Source organism: Phyllostomus discolor, chromosome 8 (assembly GCF_004126475.2).
Source record: "Phyllostomus discolor isolate MPI-MPIP mPhyDis1 chromosome 8, mPhyDis1.pri.v3, whole genome shotgun sequence".
In the NCBI taxonomy this organism is placed as follows: domain Eukaryota; kingdom Metazoa; phylum Chordata; class Mammalia; order Chiroptera; family Phyllostomidae; genus Phyllostomus; species Phyllostomus discolor.
Window position 1 is genome coordinate 69,781,168 of NC_040910.2, and position 16,313 is coordinate 69,797,480.

General features: G+C 42.9%; 1 protein-coding gene across 4 annotated transcripts in view; it reads right to left on the reverse strand.

Annotated features, from left to right (window-relative positions):
• The window catches only part of NTN1 (netrin 1), a 194,685-nt gene that overhangs the window by 110,806 nt on the left and 67,566 nt on the right, over positions 1 to 16,313 (reverse strand). The gene's annotated exons all lie outside the window — the stretch shown is intronic.

Sequence of the window (16,313 nt, forward strand, 5' to 3'; positions counted from 1 at the left end):
TTATTAACAAACAAATTCCTTTCTGCTTGAGTTAGTGGATGCTGTTATTTGCAGCTAAGAACACTGACCACGGCAAGTTCACCAAATGTTTATTATCAAGCCCACAGTCTTTGATTAAATCTTTTTTCTTATGAGCCCACAGCCTCTTGAGCTAAGATTTCTTAACACTATGATCAAACCATGTTTGACAAATTAACCAATGTATGAATGAGTTTCAAGCATTCATGACACACAGCAGAAAGAAAACTTAGAAAACACCCAGAAGATAAGATTAGGTGGACAAGGTAGTAAACATTGTTGGCTTCGGGATATACAGTTACTGTCTCAGTGACTCAACTCAGCCATTCACAACTCAGTGTGAAAGCAGTCACAGACAGAATGTAAGCAAGTGAGTGTGGCTGTGTTCTGATAAAACTTTATTTACAAACACAGCTGACAGGCTGGATTTTGCCCATGGACCACAGTTTGCCAACCACCTCCCACCAGGAGCTAAAAATGCAACAATCAGTCACCAAAGTGACTCCAACCTGTGGGAAGTTGGGAGAAGCCAGCAAGCCCTGGACATCTATGGCCCATTCCCAGCTGAATGAGCCACAAATCTAATCCACTGGGTCCCCCTGTTTACACAGGTCTCCTTCCCACTCTGACTTCCTCTTTTGCTTCAAATGTAAAATCTGCAAATAATCATAACTAAGGAGATAGTGCCCACATGTCCTTCACCTATTTATTTATTTTCTGGCAACAGAATAAATAACACTTATTTTCACACTTAGGAATTCTTTTCTCTCAACTGGTTGGGATATATAGAATTCCCATTTCAATCTTTATAATTAAAATACAATTAAAATGTATATGGAAACTTAAACTGATACAGACAGTAGCATTTATACTACAAAGTGTCTTGATACACTTTAACATATGGTAATTAGAACTAAACAGATTTGGCAATTATCAAGATAACTTCTGCCCCAGAACCATAAAATGTGGAAAGTGTCACAAATACAAAATGCACTATTGCTTTACCTTGCTTCCCCAGTGCAATGGTGGATCCACACAGGCCTGGGTCCAAGTTCCATCGGTTCTATCATCTCGATGAGTGACTGTGAGCACATTACTCCCCTTTCTGGGCCCCAGTTTCCTCAGTTTTAAATGAGTATGTGGTTGGGGTGACAAGTGAGAAAACCTGCATGTTAATAAGCACAGGGCACAGATCCCAGTAAATGCCTGATAAACAGTCAGTGCTGTGAGGATGACAATAACAACAATGATGATGACAGAACAAAGTATATTTTGAAATGCCAGCAACCAGATGGCAAGTTGGTGATCAGAACCAAGCCCAGAGCATTTAGGGTATTCAGCTCTGTGTGTTAACTCCAGGGCAGGTCCCCACCTTCACAGTTCCTCCATCTTTCTATGATAATAGCTCACACAAAGCTTCTGTCCCCAAGACACAAAACACAAATGGGTATACTTAGGCACACATCCTTAGTACCAAGAGTCAGGGACTAACTCTGCCCATCTCACCTATACAGCAGGTAGAAAGTCCCACCTTTGAAGTGAACCACCTCTGGGATCACAGACAAGCCACTGCACAGCTTCTGAACAGACCAGGAAGTATGGCCCACTCAGTGCCTCGCAAACTTCAAGGTGCGCATGAGTCACCTGGAGGCTCTTGTTAAAATGCAGGTTCTGATTCAGTGGGTCTGAGGTGGCATCCAATAACTCACATTGCTAACAAGTTCCCAGGGGATGCTGATGCATCCTGAGGCCCCACTTTGGGAACTATTGACCTAGAAGGTCTCTTGGTTCCCCCACACCCAGACTATCTTGCTTTGATCAGAACACTAGGATACGTCTGTTCACCATTCATTCCTTTTTCTACTTCCTCTCCCCTCTCCCTCTGTCTTGTGCAGCCTCCCTTTTTTATGCCACCCATGGGTTGGGTCAGGGATTCCCACAGTTTCTAAAGAGCCAGAGATAGGTTGGCTGCTGTTCTCCATCAATAGCATGGGGGTGCAGGGGAGAGAGAGAGATCCCAAGGAACCCCCCCAAAAATTTTTATAGACAAATCCTGTTCCTCCTTAGCATGGAGCCCTCACCCCCACCTTCCTCTCCACGCAGAAGCTAAGGATAATATCACTAACACGGAGGAACTCCCACGTCTCCATAGATTTATAATGAAACCATCAGAGCAGGAAAGATTATTCTGGGTTAATGCTTCCTACATCCACCTGCCGACTGGGAACATTCTTTTCTCAGCTCAAAAATGTTCATAAGCCTTTCCAGGCCACTGTTCACACATACCAGACTCCGGATCCTCCAGTGAAGGCCCAGAGAGGCGGCTGGCTGCTCAAAAGACCAGCCTTGGGTGGGGCAGCGGAGACGGAAGAGCTGATTTCCTAGGACCAAGCAGGCAGAGTGGCCTGAACTGACCGGCCAGGGGCTGGCCCCAGAAGTCCAGGTGTCAGAAGGAAGCTTTTCTGAGAACCCTGTCCCTGCTGGTAAAAGAGTTAACACTGTGCCCTCCCATTCCAAAGTGGACACTAAGAACAAAATACCTGACCACACAGTTCCCAGCATCCTGCCCCAGACAGGAAGTATGAGCTCTGCCCACAGTACGCCCTGAATACAGGGTGCCTCCCCAGGGCCCCTGCTGCTTGGTCTCTCACAGGCCCCACATGGTCAACAGGGCTTCTGTGGCCACAGTGAGATCTGGCGACAGGTCACCCCACCCTTGCCCCACTTGGAGGCACTCCCTGTGGTACGGGCCTGGCCCCGTCATGTGGAGGAATTCGACTGTGACTCTGAAATGCTCTGTGGGCAGTGGGCCCTGGCTGTCCTGTTGGGACTGTGGTGCCAACCTCTCTCTCCACAGACTAAAGCCCACGTGGGAAATCCTGCCCTTCCGCTGACCAAGTTGCCTCCTCTGAAGCCTCCCTGTCTCCATGACCCACCAGCAATGCTGCACTGAGTTCACAAAACAGATGTACCAGGGCGTTGTGGGGCAAACAGTCAGCCAGATATGCCAGCGCTCTGGCTGGCAGGAGCACCCTCAAATGTGCCAGCTTCGACATGTCAGGCTGTTTGCCTGGCGGTTCTGATCCTATTGATACCTCCAAGGTCACACGGGGCCTTCTCCACCCCTCAGCACAGCTTTCAGAGCCCTCTGTCCTCAGCGCTCCCTTACTGGGCTCAGCAGAGGCACTTGTTGTCAGAGCTTCTCTCTGGTGCTGTCAATAATTATTTACAATTATCTAGTTTTTATTGTGGTAAAATATGCACCATCTTAACCATTTTTTAATGTTGCAGCTCAGCGGCCCTAAGCACATTCACACTGTGGTGCAGCCGTCACCGCCATCTGTCTCCAGAACTTCATCTTCCCAAATGGACACTTCCTACCAGATGAACACTAACCCCATTCCTCCCCTCCCCCTGGCCCCTGACGGCCGCCATTCCACTGTCTCTATAAATTTGACTATGAACCTCATACAACTGGAATCACACAGTATTTGTCCTCTTGTGTCTGTCTTATTTTACTCAGCAGAATAATGTCTTTCAGTTTTCTGTATGCTGTAGCATGTCAGAATTTCCTTCTTTTTTAAGGCTGAAACTATATATATATATTTGGGTTGCATCCACCTTTGGCTGTTATGAATAGTGCTGCTATGAACATGGGTGACAAACACCTATTCATGTCCCTGCTTTCAATTCTTTTGGGTATATACCCTGTCAACTACTTTTTAACTTGTTCTTGACATATAATATCTGTCAGAAAATGGCTCAGCTAAGTGTACTATTCCTGGAATTTTCCCAAACTGAACACACCCATGTCATCAGCACACAGATCAAGGACCAGGACACTGCCACAATCCCCAGATGGCCCTTCAAGTCACCCTCCTGCCATAGTCATTACCGTCCAACCCCCCAGGATGACGAATATCCTGGCTTCTCACAGCACACATTAGCTTTGCCTGTTGTTACACTCTATGTAAGTGGACACAGCCCGTGTCTGGCCTTTTGTACTCAGCATTATGTCTGTGAGGTTCAGCCAGCTGCCGCACGTGGTTGTGGGTTATTCGCACTCATTCTTGTATGGCATTCCACTACATGACACATTACAGTTTATTTTTCTAATTTATTGTTTGAGGTATTTATGACTAGGGTCCAGGTCGGACTATTACAGAGAGGGTTACTATGGGCATTAGAACACATGTCTCTTGGTCAACAGAGGTACACATTTCTTATGGGTACACACCTAGCAGTGGAATGACTGGGTTGTACGGTGTACAGTGTACACCACTGTGCACACATCAACTTTAGTAGATTAAGACAGTTTTCCAAAACTGGCGGCCCCACTGGACACTCCTGTCAGCAGAGTATACTTGACATTCTCTTTCTCCTTTTAGCCACTTTGGTAGTGGTACTGCCTTGTGGTTTGGATTTGTACTTCCCCAATTAATGAAGTAGAGCACCTTGTCACGTTTATTATTTCTCTTTCTTAGGGACAGCTCACACATCTCCCAATGAGAAGACACAGCAGGGCTCGCAATGTCTTACAAGGCTGTCTCCAGGCCTCCCATCCAGCCGGGTCTCATGATGAAATCCAGGCTTGAGCTGAGTTACATAAGTTAGGGCTAAGTTCTCCACTCACCTGGCCAGGTCACTGTCAGGAGCCCTGGGCTGGATTAGACACAACTGGCCTGCTCCTCAAGCATTGTTTTTCATAACAGTGTCCCAAGGGCCAGGCCTTTTGCCAAGAGAGCCAGATGTCACTGGGTCGGCATGTGTAAAAAGCCAACAAATAACAAGTGTGCAATTCTTAGGAATGACAAACCACAAGTATGGAGAATTCCGCAATCAAAAAGGAACTAAGAGTAACCCATGTCTGGTCTTGCTCGAGTCATCCAATAAACTCCCTGAGCTAGACCTGATCTGTGGGTCCTCCCAAAGCCAATTTGATTCAGCCTAGCCCTGAGTTTTTACTCAGGCCCTGCTATGTGCCAAGCTTTGAGTTGGATGGTGCTAGAGTCACAGACATGGAAGACGGTCTTAGCTTTTAAAGAGCATACGGTCTACAAGAGCATAACTGTTAGGAAAAATGTGATAAATGTTACAACTAAGATGAGAACATAATGTAGGCATGATATCATGCATTTAGTGGAGGAAAAAGCGTCTGGTTATAGAGAATCAAGGAGGCTTCGTGGAAGAAGAGGAATTTGAGTCAACAGTGAATGGACATGATATCTCAACACTTAGAAACTGGAAGGGAAGGCCCTCCAGACAGGGAACAGCATGAACTAAAACCATTAGGTTGGGGAAGTAGAGGTTAGTTGGTTAGAGAAAGTTTTAGTTTGTCAGGAGAATGACCAAGGCAAAACCCTTAAAGAGAGATACTGACATATCATAAAAATTAACCTTAGGATTTAAAGAAAATCCACAAACATAATTAAAAGGCAAATGCCACAGTGGGAAAAAATTTTGCATTACAAAGTAGACAAAGTTAGTTGTTTATGTGAATTCTAGCAATCCACATAATAAGCCATTAAAATGATGATGTAGAGCTAGCTACTTACTGACCAGTTCAGATATTTCTGACATATAGCTAAGCAGAAAATGCAGGTTACTGAGTGACACAGGATAAAATGTACACACAATTACATATAGCAAGATGTCTTGAAAAACTGTCATTAAAATATTGGTGGTGATTATTTCTCGTTGAAAAAGGATTACTCAATAACTTTTTCTTATTATTTTCTCTGCATCATTCAATTTTTCAAAATCAACAGGGGAGTAGGAGGGGAAGAGAGGGGGAAAAGGTACAGAGAATAAGTAGCATAGATGGTAGGTAGAAAATAGACAGGGGGAGGGTAAGAATAGTATGGGAAATGTAGAAGCTAAAGAACTTACAAGTATAACACATAGACATGAACTAAAGGGGGTAATGTGGATGGGAGGGGGCGTGCAGGGTGGAGGGGAGTGAAGGGGGGACAACTGTAGTAGCATAATCAATAAAATATATTTAAAAACCAATAATGTAGATTTTATACTTAATGTTTAAATATGATATATGGTAATTATTTTACCTAATACACAGGTAAAAAATTTTAAATAGTAACTGTTGTGGGCAGGAGTTTGAACAATTCTTATATATTTCTGGTATAAACACGATTGCTTTGATCTTTTTGGAAAGAAAATTTAAATTTAAAATATGCTTATCCCTTAACCTAGAAAGTCACCTGTAGGAATTCATTATAAGGAAATTATGAATTGATACAAATGCACATCTAAAATGTTCCTTATAGAATTTTGTGATAAAGAGGGAGAAGGGAGGAGCAGAAAATGAGAGGAGAGCAAAGGTTCCTATTCACACAGATGTTCACTGTGCCTGTTTTCATTATAGCAAAAGACTGGGAGAACCTAAATACACCGAGGACTGTTTAAATAAATAATGTTGCCTCCATTCAACAGCATAATAAGCACCTATATGTGCTGATTTAGAAAGATTGCCACTATATATTAAGTGAAAAAAAGCATTCAGTTGTGGGAATATCATGCTCCTATTTATGTAAAGAAATACAAAAATATACATTCATATATGTTCTGGTCTATGCACTGAATGTATCTGGAAGGAAACAAAACATTACCTTTCTCAAAGTGAACAAGCATTTGGTGTTAGAGGAGACACTTTTTACTGTAGTGTTTGAATTTTTTCCTTTTGAATTTTTACTTTTGTAGTGCTTAAAATGTTCTCCATACTAACTTAAAACAATAGTTTAAAAAAAGAAAGAAGGGGAGAGGAGTAACTTCTGGAAGTAGACCCAGTGATAGCAGAAATAATTGATAACAGTTTGGGAACAAGAGAAATGAAAGAAGCAAAGTTCCAGTAAGTCACTAATATAAGAAAGAAAGAATGAAAGTACAAGAAAATAGAAGTTTGGGACCCCCAAATAGACATATTAACACCCATGTATCCCTGAAAATATTACCGTTTGATAGAATGATCTTTAATTATACACTAACCATACCTCTGAAACATCAAAATAAGATTAGCATAACACTCTTAAACACAGACATTTGAAACACTAAAGAGAGACATTCTCACCTAAGTCAGAATTAAGAAAAGGTACCTGCTGCCTGGGTGGTGTAGCCAATGCAACAAGACAAGAAAAGAGAATGAATGACAGAAATGCTGAAAGAAAGAGACAGAAAATGCCATAATGGACTACGTGAAACCCAGAAACACTGTCCCTCAGTTCAGAGGACTAGCCAATTACTAAAAAATACATAAAAATCTATTTATTTTATACACACCAACAGCAAACAATTAGGAAATATACTGGGAAAAGATACCATTCACCTTGCCTGCAAACAATTCAAAATACCCAAGTGTCAAATAAGAAATGTACAGGGACCTATATAAGGAAACCATGTGAACAGCTGATGGATATATTGAAGCTCCAGATGAGCAGATCTGATGTTATAAAGATTCCAATTCCCTCAACGTTCATCTACAAACTTAATGTAATTTCAATCAGAATCACACAGGAATTTTTTTCCAAGTTGACCAAATCACTCTAAAATTAATTTGGAAATAAAATGCAAGAGAACAGCCAAGAAATTCTGTAATCATGGGATTCATGCCCTAAAATAATTAAAATATTAAAACAGTGTGGAACTGGCAAAAGAACAGAGATTCGTATCATTGGACAGAAAGAACTCAAGAAACAGAACCAAGAATATGTGAGGATTAACAGATGACAAAGGGAGCACTGGGGACCAGCAAGAGAAGGACAGCAATGGAGAAACGTGAGGTTGGACTCTTTACCTCCTCCGGGATGTCGGATGATTTTAGAAATAAATTCAAGATTTAAGTGTGAAAAAGTGTGAAAGTATTCGAAATTTATGTATGCAAGTGTTAGAATAAAGTAAAATGTAGATGAAGATCTATATGTAACAGAATAGAGAGGCATAACTGCTAAGAATGAGCCTGAACAGAGAACTTCAAAAGCGAACATTTAGAAGTATCTCTGCATAAAAAGCAAAAGCATTTTTATATCAATAAGCACCAGCAGCAAAACTGAGAGGCAAAGGGAAAACTGGGATGAAACTGTTTGCAGTTAATAGAACAAATAGTTTACAGCCTTGATATACAAAGATTTCTTACAGATTGATAAAATATTAATCCCTCCATGGAAAAATACACAAACAGCATGAATAAGCAATTCCCAAAGGAAGGAATATAGACAGCTAACAAACATATAAAAAATGTTCAAAGAAATGCATGCTTTTTCAACCAAGATGCTGTTTCTTACCATTTAAATGAGCAAACGACTTTTTAAATGATAGTGTTTAGTATCTACGAGGGGATGGGGAAAACACTGCTCTTCCATGTTGCTGATTAAAATACAAATAAGTAAAACTCATCTGGCAAGCAATTTACCAATATGTCTAAAAGACTCAAGAAATTAAAAAATGTTCACACCCTCTAACCCACCAACTGTGACTCTAAGACTCTATCTCAAAGAAAGCACTAAACACATACAGGAGATTGAGCTCCAAGGATGAACTTCACAAACTGCTGGTGATAGGGACAAACTGGAAAAGTCATGGGAAACAAGTTAGGGTTAGCGGTGCATTCATGTGCTAAAATGCTAAGCAATTATTAAAATTCTGTTGCAGCAATGGAGTCAAGATATTGGTAATAAAAAAGCAAGTTACAAAATAGTGTGTGCTTGAATATAAAATCTTGTTTTTCATAACTGAATGTATATATGTACCAATAAGTGATATTGAAGTATATATATCAAAATGTAAACACATATACACAAAAAGTTTCCCTGAATAATGAGATTAAGGGCGATTTATTCTTTTAACTTGTCTACATTTTTTTTTACTCTCAGATTTCCATCTTTATTAAATAATTGTCCTGATTATCTTTGATAATGATTATAACATATAGTGTTTAGAGCATTATAGAGCTTAATGACCTGTAGTTGTCACTAAGTAGTCTATTTTCTTTTTTAAAAATATTTTTTATTTTTTCAATCACAATTGATGTTCAATGTTATATTAGTTTCAGGGGTACAACCTAATGATTAGACATTAATGTAATTTATGAAATTATCACCCCAATAAATCTAGTACCCATCTGACACCATACATAGTAATTACAATATTATTGACTATATTCTCCATATTTTACATCCCTCCAACTATTTTGTAACTACCAATCTGTGCTTCTTAATCCGTTTTTCACCCAGTTCCCCCATCCCCTTTCACCACTGGCTACCTTCCAAGTGATCTCTGTACCTATGAGTTTATTTGTTTTGTTTGTTCATTAATTTTGTTGTTTAGACTCTGCATATATGTGAAATCATAGGTATTTGTCATTCTCTGTCTGATTTACTCCACTCAGCACAATACCGTCTGCGTACATCCATGCTGTTGCAAATGCAATATTTCATTCTTATTTATGACTAATATTCTATTATGTATATACACACATATATATACATACTCACACACACACACACATATATACACCAAATCATCTTTATCCATTCATCTATGTTGAGTACTTAGATTGCGTTTGTATCTTGGCTATTGTAAATAATGCAGCTATGATATGAACATATGGATGCATGTCTTCTCAAATTAGTGTTTTGGGTTTCTTCAGATAAATATCCAAAAGTGGAACTGCTGGATCTTTCTTTGTCTCTTGATATAGCCTTTGTTTTGAAGTGTACTTTGGCCCTGGCTGGTGTGGCTCAGTTGGTTGGAGTGTCTCCTATAGACTGAAGGGCTACATGTTCAATTCTCTGTCAGAGCATATGCCTGGGTTGCAGGTTCAGTCCCTGATTGGGGTGTGTGCAGGAGGCAACTGATTGATATTTCTCTCACATTAATGTTTGTCTCTTTCCCTCTCCCTCTCTTCCCCTCTCTTTAAAATCAATAGGTATGTCCTCAGGTGAAAATTAAAAATAATGATAAAGTCAATTTGTCTGGTATAAGTATTACTACCCCAGCTTTTTTGTTTGTTTGTTTCCGTTTTCACAATATATCTTTTCCCATCCCTGTACTTTCAGTCTGTGTGTGTCTATCAATCTGAAGTCTCTTCTAGACACTATTGTATGGGCCTTATATTCTTATCCATTCAGTCACTGTCTTTTGATTGAAACACTTCATCTATTTACATTTAAAGTAGTTGTTAATAGCTATGTACTTATTGCTGTTTAATTACTTATTTTTCTCTTTCTGTTTTCTTCTATTAAGGAAGACCCTTTAATTTTTCTTGTAATAGTGGTTTGGAGATGAACTCCTTTAGCTTTTTCTTCCCTGGAAAACTCTTTAAATGTCTTTTAATTTTAAATGATAGCTTTGCTGGGTAGAGTAATCTTGGTCGCAAGTCCTTGCTTTTCACCACTTAGAATATTTCTTGTTAATCCCTTCTGGCCTGCAAAATTTCTTTTGAGAAATCAGCTGACAGTTTTATGGGAGTTCCCCTGTAGATCGCTGCCTGCTTTTCTCTTGCTGCTTTCAAGATTTTCTCTTTGTCTTTAACCCTTGGTGTTTTACTTATGATATATGTTGATATGGCCTCTTTGGGTTCATCTTTTTGGGGTTCATCTGTGCTTCCTGGATTTGTGTGTCTGTTTCCTTCACCAACCTAGAAAGATTTTCTGTCATTATTTTTTTCAAATAGGATTTCAATTGCTTACTCTCTCTTCTCCTTCTGGCACTCCCATGATGTGGATGTTGATACGTTTGATGTTGTCCTTTTATTTTTATTTTTTTATTTTTGCTATCCCAATTGGTTGTTTTCCTGCTTCCTTATCATCCAAATTGCTGATTTGATCCTTTGCTTCAGCTAATTTGTGGTTGATTTCTTCTAGAGTATTCTTTATTTTAGTTACTGTATTCTTTATTTCTAGCCAGCCCTTTTTTATGTTTTCTATCTCCATTTTTATGTTGCCTATCTCTTTAAGTTCTTGCCAAGTTGGTTTGTTCTTCCCCTATGTTCTTTTCCCCCTACTTTGTTTCTGATTTTTCTCTATAAAAGTCTCTCTCTGAGCTCCTGTCAGTGGAGGGCTTCTAACCATTTCCTGGTTTGACACTGCTCAAATAAACTTCAGGATGTTTTTAAATTTTATTCTATTTTTATTGTTATTGAATTTATTGGGGTGACATTGGTTAATAAAATCACATCAGTTTCAGTTGTACAATTCTATAATACATCATCTGTATATTTATTATATTATATTACATTATATGTTCATCACCCCAAGTGTTCTCCTATGCTCGTTATTTATTTATTTATTTATTTATTTATTTATTTATTTATTTTTGAGAGAAGGGAAGGGAGGGAGAAAGAGAGGGAGAGAACCATTGATGTGAGAGAGAAACAATGACAGGCTGTCTCTTGTACATGCCCCAACTGGGGACTGAACCCACAACCTAGGCATGTGCCCTGACCTGGGAATCAAACCAGCAACCCTTTGTTTTGAGGGATGAAGCCCAACCAGTTGAGCCACGATGTTCAGGACCTTATTTTTTAAATATCTTTATAATCAGTGTCTTGAATTCTGCATCTAGCAGATTGCTTGTCTCCATTTTGTTTAGTTCATTTTCTGGAGTTTTATCCTGTTCTTTCATCTGGGACTTGTTTCTTTGTCTCCTCACTTTGGCTACTGCCCTGTGTTTGTTTCTATGTATTAGTTAGAGCTGCTCCATCTCCCATTCTTGGTACAGTGACCTTATGTAGTAGATGTCCTGTGGGGCCCAGTGGCACAGTCTTTCCAGCTGGTCACCCAAGTGGGATGCTCCAGATGTGCCCCCCACATGGGCTGTGTATAATCTTCTGTTGTAGTTGAAGCTTGTTTGTTGTTGGCAAGTCAATGGGAGGGATCAACCCCTAGGCTGACCTGCTGTGAGGACCAGCCACAACTACAAATAAGGAGCTGCTGTTCAGGGGCCCACCCCACAGAGTAGGACTGTCTTCAGCAGAGCTCTGGTGCCCACCAAGCTCACCCCTTCGTTGTATCACTCTGGAGGTGTTTGGGTGGTGCTCCAATGTGCTCTCAAGTTGTTCACTGGGTATACTGGCTCTAGGGCCTCCCAGGAGATGCAGGCCAAGGTGAGCCACTGCCTGTGCCCTGCCCAGGGCCACCCGGCATGAGCTACAAAGCAATCTTCAGATGGTTGGCACTGTGCTGAGCTTGGAGGTGCCCCTTGGGAGAGGCCAAGCTGTGAATGGAGGCCAGCTGACACTAGTGCAGGGCTTGGAGCTGTTTGGCAAGAAATACAGGACACACTGAGGTCAGATGCTGCTTGTTTGGGGTTTGCAGACCTTTGAGAAATTTTAGGAACGTCTGCTGCATGAAAAAAGACAGGACATTTTTATGGAAACACCACTGGAAGGGGCATGGATAGGCTTGCAAGTTGGTTGGGCAGGGTCTCAGGGAATAACGGGGGCGGGGTGGGTATGGGGAGACAGCCGGACAACACTGTCAGTCAGGTTGTGGAGACTCAGATATGGCACACGCCAGTGCCTGTAGTGGGGAAGGCTCAGCAAAGGAATAATAGCTTCTGTCAGCACTTCTGCCTGGGAGTAAGCTGCCCTGTTAGCCATCTCCTGAAGCCAGACAATTCAGTTCCTCCCATGTGGCTCTGGCACCTTTCAAGCTGATGCTCCAGTGCTGGAGCTCAGAGCAAGCGAGTCTGAGTAAGTCTGTCCACCAGCCCTTTAAGAGGAATGCCTGGGACTCCAGAAGTCCTCCATCTCCCTCAGCCACAATCTGGTTTCCACAGCCAGAAGTTACGGAGGCTTCTTTTCGGGGCACCAGAGCCCTGAGCTGGGGAGCCTGATGGAGGGCTGGGATTCCTCACTCCTCAGAAGGAACCTCCGTAGCTGAGATTATCCCTCCCAATTTTTAACTACCACACGTGTGCGTGGGGCCTGCCCCTTCTGCATCTCCACCCCTCCTACAAGCCTCAGCGAGGCTTCTTTTTCGTGTCCTCATCACAGGACTTCTGTTCAGCTAGACTTCAGGTGGTTCTCAATAATGACTGTTCTACAGTTTAATTGAAATTTTGATGTCAACTTGTCTACATTTAAAAAATGCTTTTAAGTAAATACACTTCTGACATAAATAAAAAAATTTTTTTAAGTTGTTTGTAAAACAAAGCTTGAGTACACCCATATTCATAGCAGCACTACTCACAACAGCCAAGAGGTGGAAGCAACCCAAGTGTCCATCAACAGACGGATAAACAGAATATGGTCTATGCATACAATAAGATATTATTTATTCTTTAAACTGAAGGAAATCTGACACATGCTACAACATATATGAACCCTGTGGACATTATGTTAGGTAAAATAAGCTAGCACAACAGGACAAATCCTGTGTGATTCCAATCATATGAGGTACCAGAGACAGAAAGTAGAACCGTGGTTGCCAGGGGCTGGGGAAGGAGACTGGGGAGTTCGTGTTTAATGGGAACTAAGGGGCACCTTGTGATGACAAAAAAGTCCTGGAAATAGATGGTGGTGACGGCTGCCCAACAATAATGTAAATATACTCAACACCACTGAGCTGTACACAAACGTGGTTAAGATGGTAATTTTGTGTTATGAGTATTTTACCACAATTTTTTTTAAAAAAAGCTTGACACACAGGCCCTAGCTGGCAGAGTTCAGTGGATTGAGCATGGGCTGCAAACCAAAGCATCACAGGTTCGATCCCCAGTCAGGGCACATGCCTGGGTTGCAGGCCACGGCCCCCAGCAACTGCACATTGATGTTTCTATCTCTCTCTTTCTCCCTCCCTTCCCTCTCTAAAAATAAATAAATAAAATCTTAAAAAAAACAAATAAAATAAAATTATGTTTAAAAAAGAAAGAAAAAGCTTGACACACAAAATAGTGTGATTTTTAAAGTTGGGGGGAGGAGCTTCAGTTCTTTAGAAGCCACTTAGGAAGGACAGCTTACTCTCAGATAATGCCAAATAAATGGGGTGTTACTGTAGGAAGTGAGACATAACCAACACCCCAGAGACCTTGCGTTTGGCACTGCCACCTTCTCGGCCCGGCATCCAGTGCCCTTCTCAGGCTGGCACGTGTTCAAGCCCCTGCCCTTTGGTCAGCTCTGCCATGCCTGCCTCGGGAATGGAGAGCACAGTGGGGGCAGCAGAGCCCCCTCCTGGCCCCTGGGCGCCCCTCTCTCCCTGTAGAAGTCTCAGGATGGACAAGCACCCTGAGAGCGGCCGAGCCTCTGCCAGGCCCCACCAGTCTCCCTGCCCCCTTCTCTTGGCTCCCAGTCCATAAGAGCATTTGACTTTCTAATTCTCCCCTCCTCACAACAAAAAGCTAAATGTTCCCTGGGCACTTGGCCTGGTTTCTGTGCGGGAACAGAGATGGCCAAAGAAGGCAGGCAGCAAGAAGTCAGCCCCAGCAAGTTCTCAAGAGCTGCTGCCTCGCACACCATGCTGCTTCATACACCAGCACTGATATGCCCCTCTTTCCACTCATCAGGGGCCAGAGACATTAAATGACTCCCTTCCTCAGTGTCACAAGGTGAGTCCTTAATTGTTTGGGAAAGAGAGAAAAATCAACAGCCAGCCTAGAGCACTGCCCCAGGTTCCCACCAAAAGATGAATCAAATGCCTGAAGCTGGGAGGAAGCAGGTGTGAGCACCATCCTCTGTTCACAGCCCATGGCCTATGCTGTGGCCTCGGCAGGTCTCCATGTCCTCAAATGCCATCTCCCCACTGGACCTCAAAGGGATGGGTGGACACGTGGGCTTCGGGATTTCTGGGTACAAAATGGAGCAGTGTTAATTTTGCTTGGTAACTATGCTGCTGTGCCCAGATAGCTTTGTTCATGTTAAAAAAAATCTGTTTGGCCACTGTAACAAGTGCTCACCAGAAATTGCAGGAGGCAGGCGGCAGGAGCCAGGTTATAAAAGGGAGATGAAACCCTGGACTGGAAAAAGAAGATCACGCGCAAGGGCTGCAGCTGTGAACACAAGCCCCATCTCCAGCACTGCAGTGTTTGGGGCGAGTGGAGGGAAAAGGGCCCAGAGTGGCTGAGGGCGCCCGGGCTCAGGGGGCCTGCATGGGCGGGGAGGGGGCAGGGCGTAGGTTCTCAGAAGGGGCAATTACCCCTCAGGTTTGACCAACAGCAAGAAACCCACAAGGGACCCAGAAGAGAGAGCATCAGAAAGACTTAAGCAAAACTTTCATGAAGGTACACATTCTCAACAAGAAATCACCATCTTCCAGAAGCTCCTCCACTGTGTTTATCAAAAGCACAGAGAGTAAAAACTGGAGAGGACCAAAACATGTGCGTTAATTTAGTAATAAAGAGAGTGCAGACCAGGCTCCTTGTGCCTGGCTTTCTCAGTTCTCCACAACGGAGAAGTGCCTTCCCCCGGGCTGGGCGCACCAACCCCACATCCATCACCTCCGTTCCCATGGCGGCCACCCAAGGCCCAGGCATGGGGCTACAGAGAAATTAATCAGTCAACCCAGCCATTTAAATAGATCAGACACTTCATGCTTTGCAGGGTGAACAGGTGCGAGAGGGTTTCATGATGGTTGGCCACAAGGAACCCGGAGTGAGGCTGTTTCTCTGCATTTGAAGTCATTCAAACTCTTGATAATGGAAGGAGAACAGATTTTCAACCCTGAGGTCATCCGCGCAATGCTTCCCGCCAGCTCGGAAATAGTTACCGTGGCTCAGCCAAGCTGCCAACCCTTTCTAAAAACCCAAACCCTGCAAAGAAGAGAACTGAAGCAGAAAACTCCCGCATCTGCGACATCTGAACGTGTTCCAGGCTTCCGGGTCTGCCCGAGGTCTCGGTCCCCAAATGCCCAACCCACCTGAGAGTGCCGAAGAGTCGGCCCTGGAGTCTGTCCACCCATCTGCCTGGGACCCCATTTAGCCTTGGTCACTGGGGTGTGAGCAGCTCCAGACCACTACCCAGCCTCTCAGCGGAGGGGGACCTCAGAGGACGTCTATGGTCAGGCCAACCCCTTGTTTCTTAAAAAGGAGACTTAGGTGTAGAGAGGGGAAGGGCTGGCTTCTCATTTCCCAGTGAACCAGTGATACACTGGGCCTGGGACCCCAAGTCCTGACCCCAACTCACTAAAGATCCTGCCAGATCTTCAAGAGCAGGACGATGGGAAATTTCAAGTCACAGAACAGGTGGCCAAAGGACCCTGGAGGCCAGTCTGCAGATGGATGCCCATCTGGGTGCCCACAGGACCCTCTCAGCATGGGCTTCAGCTGTTCCCCTTGCCTCCTGCCTGTCC